Source organism: Rhamphochromis longiceps, linkage group LG16, assembly GCF_057381845.1.
Source record: "Rhamphochromis longiceps isolate RC_006_pf linkage group LG16, R_longiceps_female_GT1.1, whole genome shotgun sequence".
NCBI classification, from domain to species: Eukaryota; Metazoa; Chordata; class Actinopteri; order Cichliformes; family Cichlidae; genus Rhamphochromis; species Rhamphochromis longiceps.
In genome coordinates, this window is record NC_140572.1 from 13,883,489 (window position 1) to 13,895,651 (window position 12,163).

General features: G+C 42.4%; 1 protein-coding gene across 1 annotated transcript in view; it reads right to left on the minus strand.

Moving 5' to 3' along the window:
• dgkg (diacylglycerol kinase, gamma) overlaps positions 1–12,163 on the minus strand; it is a 185,372-nt gene that overhangs the window by 62,477 nt on the left and 110,732 nt on the right. The gene's annotated exons all lie outside the window — the stretch shown is intronic.

The following is a 12,163-nucleotide window of genomic DNA, read 5'->3' on the forward strand; positions in this document are numbered from 1 at the left end:
TCAAAAAAAAAAAAAAGAAGAAAGAAAGAAAGAAACAGCAACAACTACTAAAGAGAGTTTTTGCACGTTCATTGCACATTTGTGGGAATGTTTAAATATTTAATTTTTATTAATTACTTTTCATTATATCTTTATTTTTTAAACCACCGTGGCAATGCGCATGCGCATACACTCCTGCACGCAAAGGGCTTTGGAGTTGACGTAATGTCGCAATGCATTGTGGGAGCGCAGCACCATCTTGGCAGGTCACGAATCAAAACAAGATTGCTACGAACCATTCTGAAACGTAGCTCAAAAGAAAATGACGGTATAGAGACAGATTCTGTCCAGATGCAAAGAGACGGTACTTGATTGTTGAAATGTGGACCCGTATGAAATATAGCCGTGGAGTAGAAACCCTGAAGACCAAACCGCTATTGACTTAGCATGATCTACTCTCATACCTTGTCTGTGGAGTCAGAGCATACACGGCGCACCAATTTCGCAATTATAAATCTCTGGAGGCGCACATCCAATTCACCAAGGACTGGGTACAAGATTTGGCTATTTTTAAGCCTCCACGTTGTGAGTACGCCGTCATTCAAGCAAAGGTAAGTCAGCTTGAGTACTGCGAGTAAAATGCGTTTGATTCCCCCCAGCATTCAAATTAGTGCTAGCAAAAATTCATTCGTGAGGGGGAAATTACAGTGAGAACATGTAGAGGCTCTGTTAGAGGGATAACATAGTGAGTTCAGTGCATTGATGTGACATTGTCCTGAAGGATTTAGTTATTCTTTATGGTTAAAGAAATTGCCCTAATTAATTCATATTTATTATAAATAATCCTAATTACACATCTTGCTTCCTTGTTTGTGTCCTGTGTCACTAAAAATACATTCTGTTTTAGTTTTATACATTGATTAATGACCTGCAGAATCTGCTTGTCATATTAGGTGTCCATAGTTGTCACTTAAAGTCGAACTTTATGTTTTCTCCCTCTTGAAAGTGATTACATCCTTGCATTACATACTTTAGGTTCATTTTTTTGCTGATAGGTTTCTAAAAAGAAACATGCAGATTTAGAATATAACATGCAGCGTTCTATAGATGGATACATAAAAACACTTTATTTGTTACATTTATGATAAATGGATTTGAAAGTAAATAAAACACATTTGTGTCGGACTTGGCTTATTAAAGTTCTTGTCTTTAAATGAACTTTGTCTGTGTGTGTTTTAGGTCCTGCACTCTTAAAGACTGAATTGCAGCATTGCAGCCACAGGTCATTGTGAGCATCACAGGGAAGGTTGAAGCCGCCCACTGCAGCTGTATGGCTAGAGTCGTGGAGACTTGCAGCCATGTCACTGCTCTTCTGTTTAATGTAGAAGCAACAGTGAGGATCTGTGGCACAAGGACTGTTACAGATGAACCTGCATACTGGGTTTTGCTGGGTAATATGACCAAGATACAGCCAGAGGTTGGCCATAAGATAGACTTCTCCTCTTCAGCTGCCCAAAAAAAAGGTTCTTGATCAAAACATAAACAGACCATTCGTTGTGACAGGTAAAAGAAGCCATCCTCAAAAAAGAAAAGTTCCACCTGCTACTGTGGAGGAGTTGGATCAACTGATGGGACAATATTTTTCCAAGCATAGTTCTGTTCTGAATAACCCATAATGTTTTAATTTAGGGGCCATGTAAATACTTTGCATTTACTGAATATGTACTTACTAAATACCACTGTTCAAAAGTTGAATAAAGAAACAAAGAAATGTTTGCCTATTTTTAATTAAAAGCACTTTGTCGAACATCACATCAGTTACAATGTAGAAAAAATGTTATGTATAGTTTACAAATGACAAAATGTTCACATAAAATCATGACAGCATTTGTATAATATCACCCACTACTAGCATTCTGTAATTTACTGTCACCTTTGAAAACTTATCACTACATAAACAGCACAAGACTTAAAAGTATTTAACAAGAGCATTTTCCCCTGGTTTTACTACCACACTGGGGCACATGTTCACCAAAACGCAGCAAACCTTTGCCATCTTATCCAGGAAGGTCACCTTTTTACCCTCACATGGAAGAAGTAATCTGATTGGCATGGTGGTATGTAGCATGTAGTTTGAAGCAGGGATTTCGTAGTGCCCCATGTGTAGTGTTGGAACCCAGTCAGGATTTGTTTCATTCATTTCATAGGCTGGTTTGTTGCAATAATGCCAAATAATTAGCAACTCTATAAATAGAAGGTAGTTCTGCATGTTTGTTCTAAGTTTGTGCTATTGAAAATAAAATTAACAGGCTATAAATAATAATATGAACTTATTTAGAACTTACCTGAATGAAAATACTGGAGCACACCAACAGATATCTGTGGCTGGTAGAGAACTGAATATCAGCTCGTCTCGCAGCTGCTATCCAGGCTAGATGCCTTCTTTTGGTAACATCCAACACATAAGCTCCCTCATGATGTTTCCAGGTGAGGAAACAATGAAAAGAGAGCCTGTTTTCAAGCTTATTCCTTTGTCGGTAGTGCAATCTAACATTACAACCGACCACACAGCAAGCATTTGTTTGGCCTGCTAATATGGCGCCTTGACCAAAAATCCTGGCTACGCCCCATCCCGTAAGATCACGCTCCAGAGCCCTATTAACGTACGGATCTAGAAAGAAGACGCTGCATTTTTAACTCTGAGGGAGATGGAGAATGAGCCTATTTCCAAAACAGTGGAGTGTGTTCCTTTAAGTACTAAATTGTATATATTGTCAAAAACTAAAGTGTACATAGCAGTTGTTGTATCTTGTTTACTGTATCACTGACAGATAATTTCAAAGTCAATGAACGCTACATTATAGTGAGATATTGTGTAATGTGAAATACTGTAAGCAAATGAATAAACAACCTAATTCGTGATAGACCTTTGACTCTGTTTTGTTTGAATCCAACTGTTTTTTGCAGATGTGCATAAAACATGTTACTTTTAGTATTGTTATCATTATCATCATTATTGCACTAAATATATTTTAAATAAAGGATACTTTGATATACATTCTACTGTAAGGTTGGAAATGTATTTTCTTCACCCTAAAATATGTTTTGAAATGTATTTTGGTTTGAAAGAAATATATTTTCAATTTCAAAAATATATTTTTTTGGAGCATCACAAATACAAAATATATTTACCATATATTTGAAATATATTTTGGCCAGGAAAAATGTATTTTTTTACCGTATGGGTAGCGACTTTGTGGGTTTAAATATATCATCGCCCCCTGCTGGTCATGCAATTTGTGCATGGAGTTAGGCAACTTCTGCATGCATGCCCATTTCACGTGGTTAGAGAGGCAAAGTGGGAAATGGACACGGTGGACTGGCCTGTCTATCCGGTTGTTCAGTCTGACGTCACTAGCCATGTCTGGACCTAAACTCCGCTGCAGGTCCATATATCAAACGATCACTATGGCATTACTGAGAGTTGAAAAACTGTCTAAAGTCTTTCATCTTTAATAAAATGATCAGCGTTCTGCTCTACCAGGTGTAACAATTGAGTTTAACATCCAGGCATCCATGAAAACGGAATTTATGACATTTAACGGAGTTAGAAGTTAGCAGGGAGTTAGCTCGCTAGCTTCTATCTAAATACAATATAGCATGTCCTGACTGCGGGGTTTTGGAAACAAATTAAAACGTACAGCTCTGCTATCACTTCCAGCATAAATGAAGACAGAAAACTAAACAGCAGTGACGTTTGTAGGGTTACTGAAGTTTGGCTAGCTGGTATATAATGATGTGCTACGTGACCGCTAGCGACACAGCTATGTTAGCATAATATCCGGTTGTTCAGTGATGACGCGACGAATCCTACTTCCGGGTCTAAAGTAGTCTGCGTTTAATATGGCTTTTGTGTTGTTAACATGTTTAATGTTATGTATTTTCTTATATTTAATCTCAAAAAGCTCCTAAAACAGTCAGTGATCACTGTTGACCTCCCTCGGCTTTTATTACCGCTAATCATTTATTTAAGCTCAGTTTTTAAAACCTTAGGATGTAACTACAGCCCAGCCCATGCAGCAGTATATGAATGACTAACCTCGTATTGTGGCTGCATTATCTCAGTTGTTCTCCTGGCTGAAGTTTGGTCCTTTTACAGCATCCTGCCATGCGATTACATTTGTTCCTGACCACCGAAAACACTCATGTTAACTTTTATCGAGTGGAAAAAAAGTTAGCTTGTTCATATATGCTAACATAGCTGTGTCGCTAGCGGTCACGTAGCACATCATTATATACCAGCTAGCCAAACTTCAGTAACCCTACAAACGTCACTGCTGTTTCGTTTTCTGTCTTCATTTATGTTGGAAGTGATAACAGAGCTGTACGTTTTAATTTGTTTCCAAAACCCGCAGTCAGGACATGCTATATTGTATTTAGATAGAAGCTAGCAAGCTAACTTCCTGCTAACTTCTAACTCCGTTAAATGTCATAAATGTCCGTTTTCATGGATGCCTGGATGTTAAACTCAATTGTTACACCTGGTAGAGCAGAACGCTGATCATTTTATTAAAGATGAAAGACTTTAGACAGTTTTTCAACTCTCAGTAATGCCATAGTGATCGTTTGATATATGGACCTGCAGCGGAGTTTAGACCCAGACACGGCTAGTGACATCAGACTGAACAACCGGATAAACAAGCTAACTTTTTTTGCACTCGATAAAAGTTAACGTGAGTGTTCTCGGTGGTCAGGAACAAATGTAATCGCATGGCAGGATGCTGTAAAAGGACCAAACTTCAGCCAGGAGAACAACTGAGATAATCCATCCACAATACGAGGTTAGTCATTCATATACTGCTGCATGGGCTGTGCTGTAGTTACATCCTAAGGTTTTAAAAACTGAGCTTAAATAAATGATTAGCGGTAATAAAAGCCGAGGGAGGTCAACAGTGATCACTGACTGTTTTAGGAGCTTTTTGAGATTAAATAGAAGAAAATACAAAACATTAAACATGTTAACAACACAAAAGCCATATTAAACGCAGACTACTTTAGGCCTGGAAATAGGATTCGTCACATCATCACTTAACAATCGGATTACATGTTTTGCCATCACACTGGGTTGGGGAGGAATATATTTAGATCAAAGTGCATCCCATAATTTTGACAGGTGAAAGCACCTGTGATGATAGGCTGGCATCCTGCCTGCCTGTCCAGGTGTTTCAGTTTGGTGCAACAAGGACAATGGAAGGCTGTGACGAAGCAAGCGGACAGGTGCGATTACAAGCTTCCTCACTTGTCACCCTGAAAATCATGAATGGACGCTACCGCACTTACTCAATCAGACACTAGGGCAATGTTCTGAGATCTCCATGCATCAGCAAATCTCACATCTTAAAATAGAGCTGCATCTGCTGCTTTTAGAGCACGAGAATCTGATACTGGAACCATAACTTAAAAACATTCCTATTCTGATTTAATGGCAAGGTTACTCATAGCAACAAAAACACATAAACATGTGAGAATTCAATGAGGGCAAAGTGGTTGTTTTTCTTTAAATTTGTGCCCAAGGAGTTGTTTGTCACATGTGTACAAATGGTGGAGTTTTGTTTTTGTATTGATTTTGGTTTATTACGAGCAAAGTCTGTAGGACAGCATACGGATCAGGGTCAGACAACAACACAAAGTAGCTGCAGAGCTTTTTAAAACATGACAGGCTGTTCCATGTCACCAAATCTGGCCTGAATCCACCGCTACAGGCGATCACTGACCAGCACAACTTTTACGCATTCTGTCCTCCTAATAAATCTGGCAGTAACAATATGTGACATTTGCCATTGCCTGTAGTTGCCTATGTGATCAAGGTTGTTTTGATCTTGCCGTTTGAAGTTTTGCTCATGGTGTGTGTGGGGGAAAGAGGAGCTTCTAGGGGATGGGTGAGGTGAACAGGAGGAAAGGAACAGAGAGTGACAAACAACAACAAAACTGGTGGATGGAAAATGTCACATCAGTGGGGCCCACAGTACCCGGCAGAGGAATACATTGTCAGTGTGCCCCTATTATGTTTTGAGTCCCTATATTTGTTAACTTAATAGCAAAGAGAAATGCCATGATACTCTTGTACTGGAATGCTCAGTTTAGCATGTTTGATTCAGAGAAAGCTAAACATTTCTATATCACTTATGAATTGATAGACTATAGTAATAACTATAGTAATTAGTCATGTGGCGCCCAACCTCACAGTACCGTATCACCCCAATAGAGCACATTGCTGTCAGACTGCACACTTACTTGTTGTCCCTGCAGTATTTAAAAGTGGAATGGGAGACAGTGGGCTATTGTTAGCTAATTTGTGCATCACTGAGCCACACTAATGTCATAACATTATGACCTGATATTCAGCACAAACCATCATGGAAGACTGTTCTTTGGAACGAGTGAAAATCTACTGTTTTATTAGTCCTTTAAGGAGGACTAATTAGTCGATGACTATGCCTTGCACCTGGCAACTGCTATAATTGTGTTATGAAGACATATTTAAGACTTTAAAAATTGTCTAGATGTGTCTTTTTGAGTCCACATGTTAGACCATCCCTGAGCACTATTCCTCCTGTCTTTAAGACCAGCCAGGTGTCACTCAGCACGGTCATTCATTACTGTGGTAACCTGGCCTGAACCTGGCAGACGCTGACTTCCTGTGACTGATACTTCCCCTGACCTTCAGTCTGTGCCAGAATAACTCCATGTCCCCCTCTCTCTCTCTTGCTCTTTCTCTATCTATCCCTCTCTCTGTCTTTCTCACACACACACACACACACGAACACAAATTTATATGCACCACTGGCCAGGTAAGTTTTCTCAACTGATGCCGTTTTCAGTCTCTGAATTCATGAAAACATGGCATACCATTTATACCAATTATTCTGTTCTTTTTCCTTTCTGTCATATATATATATATATATATATATATATATATTAGATATATTAGGGGTGCAACGATACTCGTATCGATATTGAACCGTTCGATACAGTGCTTTCGGTTCGGTACGCATATGTATCGAACAATACAAAGTTTTTAATTTATTTTATCAACTTTCCTTCTGACGATGCTGTCTGTGTTGAGCGCTCAGTGGATCTGCACTCGACAGTGCAGCCTAGGCGGAGCAGTCGAGTGCAGATTCACTGAGCGCAGGGCAAGCTACCGAGACAGAAGTTAAGCTCTCCTTGCAACATGGCAAATTGAACCTCCCCCATCCTCATTCAGATCTGGTGTTTGGAGCTATTTTGGTTTTCATGTGACGTATGACCCTGAAGGTAAGCGCGTCATGGACTAAAGTAAAACAGTATGTTGGATGTGCCATGCAATGCTCAATTACATGGGTGGGAGCTAGTGTGTTAGCGCAGTTAGCTCGTTAACGTGTTGGCTGTCCAGCCCCACGCTCAAGGCGATCCACGGTAGCTCGTTAACGGAGATTTGCCGTGTTGTGGCGTTAACGTCATTTCAACGAGATTTATGCTGACAGCACTAGTGGGAACACAACGAATATGACTGCACATTTACTCCGAAATCATCCTAGTGCAAAGACAAGTGGAAGCCGACAAAAACAACAAGCACATGCTACCAACTTTACCAGAGTCATTTAGACAGCCGTTAGCACACGATTCTCCTTATGGGGAGCTGTTATGTTTAATATGCTGCTGAGAATATAGCCCAGAAGAAGCGTATAGTATAGCTTTTATTTTGGAAAGAGCCATTTCTCTGTAATAAACTCTCTTTTCCAAAGATAAGTGATTCCTCAATCAGATACAGGGCTCGCAAAATTTTTCCAGTCGGGCTACCAAAATCTCTCTCTGCCCTGCCCGTCGGGCTATCGCAGGAAGGAAAAATATATGTCAATGCTTTTGCATTCTTTCGGAAATGTAGCTGGGTAATTATGTCATTGGCATCGGTGAGCCACTGTCAATATGTGACATATTTATATCGCGTTTGAATTTGCGCTTGTTTTTTGCTTTTACTTTGCAATCGCGCAAACTGTGTATAGAGAGCGACAGCACTGATTGGTGAGTGATGATAATTTGTGCACCAATTCCTCTGACATCGTCTTATCAATCGTTAGCTTACTATGCAAACATGACAAGTGAAATCTCCCGCAGCTTAAACATGTGAGAGGTTGATCGCGCAGAGAATCGCTGAGCGTTGTGTGTGTGTGTGTGTGTGTGTGTGTGTGTGTGTGTGTGTGTGTGTGTGTGTGTGTGTGTGTGTGTGTGTAAAAGCAGCAGGATATATATTTTAGTTCTGCTGAGCCAAATAAGACAGGTCAGGGTGAAGAAGTGACAGCCAAAGAAAAGCTTACCACAAAACGGAGAAGTTATGACAAATCAGACTATAAGGCAAAAAGAAAGTGCAGCTTTATGGTTTCATGGACAAAAGAATTTCTGTGGCTGCAATATGACGAGCTAAATAACCAGGGCTGCACATAAGTGGTCCGCAGGTGCGCATTCGCTGTCAAAATAAAAAATGCGAAAAAGATAAGAAGTTGCAACGCGTGTTTGCGTACATAAGATTTTCAGGAGGACAGACATTTGTTTAGAACTCTTAAAGATGTCGAAGAAGCTCCTTTAAGCAATTACTGTGATGTTCCTCCACCTCCAAAGAAATGTCAGAAGGAGTCCGAACCACAAAAGAAGCGCGTATTCTCAGAAAAGTGGTTGCAGGAGGTGAGCTGGCTTCAAACAAATGATGAACGCACAGAGATGTGGTGCGGAATGTGCCGTGAAAATTTAATAAATGACAAATTAAAAAGGCATGAACATTTTTCTTTGTATCGAAAAAATATCGAACCGTGACAGCAAAGTATCGAACCGAACTGTGAATTTTCGTTGCACCCCTAATATATATATATATATATATATATATATATATATATATAAAAAAAACACCCAGCACGCCCCTGCGGGCGGTTTATCCTTCAAGCTCGGGTCCTCTACCAGAGGCCTGGGAGCTTGAGGGTCCTGCGCAGTATCTTAGCTGTTCCCAGGACTGCGCTCTTCTGGACAGAGATCTCCGATGTTATTCCCGGGATCTGCTGGAGCCACTCGCCTAGCTTGGGAGTCACCGCACCTAGTGCTCCGATTACCACGGGGACCACCGTTACCTTCACCCTCCACATCCTCTCGAGCTCTTCTCTGAGCCCTTGGTATTTCTCCAGCTTCTCGTGTTCCTTCTTCCTGATATTGCTGTCATTCGGAACCGCTACATCGATCACTACGGCCGTCTTCTTCTGTTTGTCTACCACCACTATGTCCGGTTGGTTAGCCACCACCATTTTGTCCGTCTGTATCTGGAAGTCCCACAGGATCTTAGCTCGGTCATTCTCCACCACCCTTGGGGGCATCTCCCATTTTGACCTCGGGACTTCCAGGTTATACTCGGCACAGATGTTCCTGTACACTATGCCGGCCACTTGGTTATGGCGTTCCATGTATGCCTTGCCTGCTAGCATCTTGCACCCTGCTGTTATGTGCTGGATTGTCTCTGGGGCATCTTTACACAGCCTGCACCTGGGGTCTTGCCTGGTGTGATAGACCCCAGCCTCTATGGATCTTGTGCTCAGAGCTTGTTCTTGTGCTGCCATGATTAGTGCCTCTGTGCTGTCTTTCAGTCCAGCTTTGTCCAGCCACTGGTAGGATTTCTGGATATCAGCCACCTCCTCTATCTGCCGGTGGTACATACCGTGCAGGGGCCTGTCCTTCCATGATGGTTCCTCGTCTCCCTCCTCTTTCTTGGGTTTCTGCTGCCTGAGGTATTCACTGAGCACTCGGTCAGTTGGGGCCATCTTCCCAATGTATTCTTGGATGTTCCTTGTCTCATCCTGGACTGTGGTGCTGACACTCACCAGTCCCCGGCCTCCTTCCTTCCGCTTAGCATACAGCCTCAGGGTGCTGGACTTGGGGTGAAACCCTCCATGCATGGTCAGGAGCTTTCTTGTCTTTATGTCAGTGGCTTCTATCTCCTCCTTTGGCCAACTTATTATCCCAGCAGGGTACCTGATCACGGGCAGGGCGTACGTGTTGATGGCCCGGATCTTGTTCTTACCATTCAGCTGACTCCTCAGGACTTGCCTGACCCTCTGCAGGTACTTGGTGGTTGCAGCTTTTCTAGCGGCCTCTTCATGGTTCCCATTTGCCTGCGGGATCCCCAGGTACTTGTAACTGTCCTCTATGTCTGCAATGTTGCCTTCTGGTAGTTTAATCCCCTCAGTTCTGACTACCTTCCCTCTCTTTGTTACCATCCGACTACACTTCTCCAGTCCGAATGACATTCCAATGTCATTGCTGTATAGCCTGGTAGTGTGGATCAATGAATCGATGTCTCGTTCACTCTTGGCATACAGCTTGATGTCATCCATGTACAGGAGGTGGCTGACAACTGCTTCGTTCCGTAGTCGGTATCCGTAGCCAGTCTTGTTAATGATCTCACTGAGGGGGTTCAGGCCTATGCAGAACAGCAGTGGGGACAGAGCATCTCCTTGGTAGATCCCGCACTTGATGGTGACTTGTGCTATGGGCTTGGAGTTGGCCTCTAGTGTTGTACGCCACATCCCCATTGAGTTCCTGATGAAGGCTCTTAGGGTCCCATTGATCTTGTACAATTCTAAGCATTCCAGTATCCAGCTGTGGGGCATTGAGTCATAGGCCTTCTTGTAATCAATCCAGGCAGTGCACAGGTTGGTCAGTCTGGTCTTGCAGTCTCGGCTGACTGTTCTGTCTACCAGTAGCTGGTGTTTTGCGCCTCTGGTATTCTTGCCAATCCCTTTCTGTGTCCCGCTCATGTATTGACCCATGTGCCTGTTCATCTTAGCCGATATGATGCCTGACAGGAGCTTCCATGTAGTACTGAGGCAGGTTATTGGTCGGTAGTTGGAGGGGACCGGTCCCTTCTTGGGGTCCTTGGGGATCAGGACCGTCTGACCTTCAGTTAGCCATTCCGGGTGTCTCTCGTTAACTAGCAGCTGGTTCATTTGTGCTGCCAGACGCTCGTGGAGTGCAGTCAGCTTCTTTAGCCAGTAGGCGTGAACCATGTCGGGCCCTGGTGCTGTCCAACTCTTCATACTGGAGACCCTTTCTTGGATATCTGCCACTGTGATGGTTACTGGACCCTGTTCAGGGAGGTCGCTGTGGTCTGCCCTCAGATCCACTAGCCACTGAGCATTGCCGTTATGGGTTGCGTCCTTCTCCCATATGCTGTTCCAGTATTGCTCCGTCTCCAGCCTTGGTGGTGCTGTTCTCTTATTGTTCCCTTGCCACTGAGAGTACACCTTTGCTGGTTCTGTGGAGAACAGCTGGTTTATTCTCCTGCCTTCTATCTCTCTGGTGTACCTCCTCAAGCGGCTGGCCAAGGCTATGAGTCTTTGCTTGGCAGTTTCCAAGGCCTCAGGTATGGACAGCTTGCTGTATTTCTTATGCACCTTCTTTGTCGCACCTTTCTGCAACTCCGTTAGTTGGCTAACCTCCCTCCGTGCTACTTTGATCTTGCCCTCTAGCCTCCTTCTCCATGGAGGGTACTGCCCCTTGTGGCTGTTCAACTTGTAGCCAAGCATCTCACTGATCACTGCTGCCGTATTGTAGATCAGCTTGTTAGTGTCGGTAATCGTGGTTGTAGGTATCGTCCGTAGTGCTGCATTAACATCATCTAGCAGACCTTCTGAGGGTACTTCACGTAATCTTGGTAACCGACTACAGGGGATACAGGTTTCAAGCTTGGCCATGATCCTATGTTCATATTACATCATTAAAGTTTTTAAAAATTAGGTCAGTTTATGTATCAGCTGTCATCCTCTTAAGTTTTAAACCATAGGTTTATGTTTTAAATTCTAGTTAAAGTTATTGTTTAAGCCCTCTATTTGGTTATGGTCCTGTCCTTTTTGTTTATTTCTGTTTTGTTTGTGTGTGTGTGTGTGTGTGTGTGTGTGTGTGTGTGTGTGTGTGTGTGTGTGTGTGTGTGTGTGTGTGTGTGTGTGTGTGTGTGTGTGCATGTGTGTGTGTGTGATTTTGAGGGTTGTTTTTTTAGCTGTTTTTATTAGAATAATTTATATTAGTCATCCTGTTTTTGAGACATTCCAGCATGCAGTATTTTGGGTAGTGTCATGGAGAGATGGCTAGGTAAAGGTGAGTATCATCT